The sequence below is a fragment of the Schistocerca cancellata genome, chromosome 10 (genome assembly GCF_023864275.1).
Source record: "Schistocerca cancellata isolate TAMUIC-IGC-003103 chromosome 10, iqSchCanc2.1, whole genome shotgun sequence".
Lineage (NCBI taxonomy): Eukaryota > Metazoa > Arthropoda > Insecta > Orthoptera > Acrididae > Schistocerca > Schistocerca cancellata.
In genome coordinates, this window is record NC_064635.1 from 169,409,096 (window position 1) to 169,414,287 (window position 5,192).

Here is a 5,192-nt window from a genome sequence, read left to right on the forward strand (position 1 = left end):
TGTGATGATCAAACCTACCAGTAACAAATCTAGCAGCCCGCCTCCGAATTGCTTCTATGTCCTCCCTCAATCCGACCTGATAGGGATCTCAAACGCTCGAGCCATAAGAATAGGTCGTATTAGTGTTCTATAAGCGGTCTCCTTTACAGATGAACCCCATTTTCCCAAAATTCTACCAATGAACGTAAGATGACTATCCGCCTTCCCCACAACAGCCATTACATGCTTGTCCCACTTCATATCGCTCTGCAATGTTACGCCCAAATATTTAATCGACGTGACTGTGTCAAACGCTACACTACTAATGGAGTATTCAAACATTACGGGATTCTTTTTCCTATTCATCAGTATTAATTTATATCTATCTATATTTAGAGTTAGCTGCCATTCACAAATCACAAATCCTCTCCAAGTCATCTTCTATCTTCCTACAGTCACTCAACGACGACATCTTTCCGTACACCACAGCATCATCAGCAAACAGCCGCACATTGCTATCCACCCTATCCAAAAGACAACAGCGGTCCTACCACACTTCCCTGGGGCACTCCACATGATACCCTCACCTCCGATGAACACTCACCATCGAGGACAACGTACTGGGTTCTATTACGTAAGAAGTCTTCGAGGCACTCACATATTTGGGAACCAATCCCATATGCTCGTACCTTAGTTAGGAGTCTGCAGTGGGGCACCGAGTCAAACGCTTTCCGGAAGTCAAGGAATATGGCATCCGTCTGATACACTTCATCCATGGTTCGCAAGATATCGTACCCTTATCGAAGTCGTGCTATCTTGCGTATACGCTGCTGCAACTCCCTCAGATAGCAAGTTTTTATCGCCCCTTGTATATTACCTGCTGTACATTAGAGTTTAGTTATAGATAAGCAGAGTAGTAGAAGCCGCGCGGGGTAGCCTGCGGTCAGAGCCGCGTTGTCACGGTCCGCGCGGCTCCCCCCGACGGAGGTTCGAGTCCTCCCTCGGGCATGGGTGTGTGTATGTCATCCTCAGCGTAAGCCAGTTTCAGTTAGGTTCAGAAGTGTGTAAGCTCAGGGACCGGTGACCTCAGCAGTTTGGTCCCATACGACCTTCCCACCAATTTCCAGAGTGGTAGGAAGAACACAAGAGTAAATCTAGAATGAGATTTTCACTATGCAGCGGAGTGTGCGCTGATATATAACTTCCTGGCAGATTAAAACTGTGCACCGGACCGAGACTCGAACTCGGGACCTTTGCCTTTCGCGGGCAAGTGCTCTACCAACTGAGCTACCCATACACGACTCACACCCCGTCCTCACAGCTTTACTTCTGCCAGTATCTCGTCTCCTACCTTCCAAACTTTACAGAAGCTTTCTTGCGAACCTTGCAGAACTAGCACTCCTGAAAGAAAGGATATTGCGAAGACATGGCTTAGCCACAGCATGGCAGATTAAAACTGTGTGCCGGACCGAGACTGAGACATTGCCTTTGGCGGGCAAGTTCTCTACCATCTGAGCTACCCAAGCACGACTCACGACCCGTCCTTTCTTCCAGGAGTGCTGAAAGGTTCGCAGAAGAGCTTCTGTGAAGCTTGGAAGGTAGGAGACGAGGTACTGGCAGAACTGAAGCTGTGAGGAGGGGTCGTGAGTCGTACTTGGGTAGCTCAGTTGGTAAAGCACTTGCCCGTGAAAGGCAAAGGTCCCGAGTTCGAGTCCTGGTCCGGCGCAAAGTTTTAATCTGCCAGTAAGTTCCATATCAGCGTACACTCCGCTGCAGAGTGAAAATTTCATTCTGGAAACATCCCCCAGGCTGTGGCTAAACCATGTCTCCGCAATATCCTTTCTTTCAGGTGTGCTAGTACTGCAGGGTTTCACAGGAGTGCTTCTGTAAAGTTTGGAAGGTAGGAGACGAGATACTGGCAGAAGTAAAGCTGTGAGGACGGGGCGTGAGTCGTGCTTCGGTAGCTCAGTTGGTAGAGCACTTGCCCGCGAAAGGCAAAGATCCCGAGTTCGAATCTCGGTCCGGTGCACAGTTTCAATCTGCCAGGAAGTTTCAAGAGTAAATCTATCGGTCATTTAGGGAGACTTTGATGTAACAAAATATATCTCGTAATATCGTGTCGGATCTCTTTTTGCCCGGTATAGTGCAGCAACTCGACGTTGCATTGACTCAACAAGTCGTTGGAAGTCCCCTTATAATCTTACCGTCCCACAAATCACTATTAAAATCCTCATTCTTTGCACAAATTTTGAAAGCTTCGAGAGGCGTAAGACATAAAAAAGAATAGCTTTTTAGTTATCTTCATTATCTCAGCGTTATTGTCGATGGCGCAACGTTTTGTCCAGGGATACGTTCTTGCAGCTAAAATTTCGATTTGTAGGTTCTTGATGACTCCTTCAAAGTGCTATGCTCGGCTGTTCTTCAGCCGTTGCTTTGAGTCTCCTCTCACGTGCCCACCGAGACAGTTGGATTGGATCTGAACCGGTGACGCTGTGTAATACTACACTGCTACAAGAAAATGAAGATTTCCCTGTATTATTCCTGATTTTTATTCTGTATTACATCTTTCAACATCGCACCGTTTTTACATTTTCCACATTCAAAAAAACCAATAATTACATTTTTGGTGACAAACTTAGAAAACGTCTTCTTCCATCTTACATTCTGCGGTACTCACATTATTCCAATGAGTCTGCAAAGCAAAAGAGTTTACATACTTTCTTTACCAAAGAGGAAACTTCAACAAAAAATGGCTCTGAACACTATGGGACTTAACATCTGTGGTCATCAGTCCCCTAGAACATAGAACTCCTTAAACCTAACTAACCTAAGGACATCACACACACCCATGGCCGAGGTAGGATTCGAACCTGCAACCGTGGTAGTCTCTCGGTTCCGGAGGACTGAAACACCTAGAACCGCTCGACCACCGCGGCCGGCGGAAACTTTAACAAATTATATCATTATTTTAGAAATAAATCCAAAAATAAATTTAATAGTTAGAGTTAGATTGTACAGTAAATAACGTGAATTTTAAGTATGCGAGAAACTTCGTAATTTTAAATATTTTTAAAAGAAGAGTGGAAATGGAAATGAGCGTATGGCGTCAGTGGCCGGGAGTTCGCAGGCGGGAAGTTCGACTGCCAAGTGCAGGTCTTGAGTGCGACGTCACATTGGGCTACTTGCGCGTCGACTATAGGGAAGAAATGATGATGACAGCACAACACCCAGTCCCTGGGGGGAGAAAATGTCCCACCCCATCCGGGAATCGAACCCGGGCCCCCTTGCGTGGCATTCCAACGCGCTGACCGTTCAGCTATCGGGATGGACAAAAGAAGATTAATTTTAACGGTGCATACAGAGGATAACAAATTAATTTCTTTTTACGCATTTAAGCCCGAAACATAACACATCGCGTACAAAACCATATGAATTCTTTTAATGAAACAGCTGAGACAATTTTAACTTACGCGAGAATCGATAGTATACATGGTATCGGTTATCTCTATACAAAAAAAAAGTAATGTTAGAGGAGGGTGATTCATTATACCCTGCGGAAACACTGACCCGTGCTGCCTCTACTGCAGTCCATTATTGCGAAAGTGTGGCTGGTGCAGGATTTTGCGTACGAAACGACCTCTCGATTATGTCCCATAAATGTTTGATGTGATTCATTTCGGGCAATCTAGGTGGCCAAATCATTCGCTCGAACTGTCGAGAACGTTCTTCAAACCAGTCGCCGGTGACGTAACATCGCTGATTGGGAACATGAAGTGTGTGAATGGCTGCAAAAGTAATCACCAAGACCCCCATGTTTCCCTCTTGAGACGTAAACTCGACCAGAAGTTGGTAACAGTTCAACAAGGGTGCCCTGAGCAGAACACGTTGTTCCATTGCTCCATTGACCAGAGTTTATGGTTTCGGCACCACGCTCTCCTGTGACTGGCAATATGCAGTACTGATGAGTGGTATTGAAATTTCACCCACCCTGCAATTTACTGCTAACGAATATTTCTTTCATGTGTATTTTGGTGCCGACATGATGCACGAGTGTCACCTTTTGTTCTACAGTGACTTTTACAGCTTTCAGTCTCTTAGTGTTCTTTACGGTCTTCTTCTGTGACCGTCCGTCACCACCACTCAACACACATTTTCGTACGCGTGTTGACTTAGCAGATGATGTTTTTCTGCTTTCCGAGTGTGTGGTACACATCTTCGATACACTGAATCTTGAAACACCAAACACTTCGGCTCCCTTGCTTACAGAAACACGCTACATACTAGCACCAACAATATACCCCGTTCGAATTCATTTGTCTCCAATATAATGCACTGGCAACTGCACACAACTCTATTCTACAACGCACTGAGTATATTGCGCAGATCCCGTTCGTTCTCCAAAATAACAGCGCAACTTTCAGACTCTGCTAGTATCTGCACTTATGTTCAGGTATGCTTTTCTCGACGTGTTCCCGTTTTTTGATCTACTCCTGTATGAAACGATCTTCTCACAAAGAACCAATACTGAAATACAATATCTCTACAAGAAACTAGGTTTCAAACCCTTATGTATGGTATGTTGATGACGTCACTGATACCTACACTGAAGCGACAAATAAACTGGTATAGACATGCGTATTCAAATACAGAGGTACGTAAAGACGCTGCGGTCGGCTACGCCTATATAAGACCACAAGTGTCTGACGCAGTTGTTAGGTCGGTTACTGCTGCTACAATTGCAGATTATCAAGATTTAAGCGAGCTTGAACATCGTGCACTAGCGAGGGGACACAGCATCTCCGAGGCACAATGAAGTGGGAACTTTGGCGTATGACCATTTCATGAGTGTATCCTGCATATCAGGAATACGGTAAAATATCAAATCTTCGCGAACGTTGCCGCCGGAAAAAGATTCTGCGAGAACAGGACCAATGATGACTGTAAAGAGTCGTTCAACGTGACAGAGGTGCAATCCTTTCGCAAATTGCTGCAGATTTCAATGCTGGCCCCTCAACACGTGTCAGCGTGCCAAATCATTCAAAGAAACATCATCGATATTGGCTTTCGAAGCCAAAGTCCCGTTCGCGTACCCTTGACGAGTGCACGACACAGAGCTTTACGCCTTGCCTGGGCCGGTCGTCAGCGACTTGGACTGTTGATGACTGGAATCATGTTGCCTGGTCTGACGAGTCTCGTTTCAAATTGTATCGAGC

The 5,192-nt window shown here is 45.5% G+C and overlaps 1 non-coding gene across 1 annotated transcript; it reads left to right on the plus strand.

The window, feature by feature from the left end:
• The first annotated feature begins 1,933 nt into the window (after positions 1-1,933).
• On the plus strand, positions 1,934-2,008 carry Trnas-cga (transfer RNA serine (anticodon CGA)). Its single transcript has one exon. It is a non-coding gene; the product is annotated as a tRNA-Ser (tRNA).
• The last annotated feature ends 3,184 nt before the right edge of the window (positions 2,009-5,192 follow it).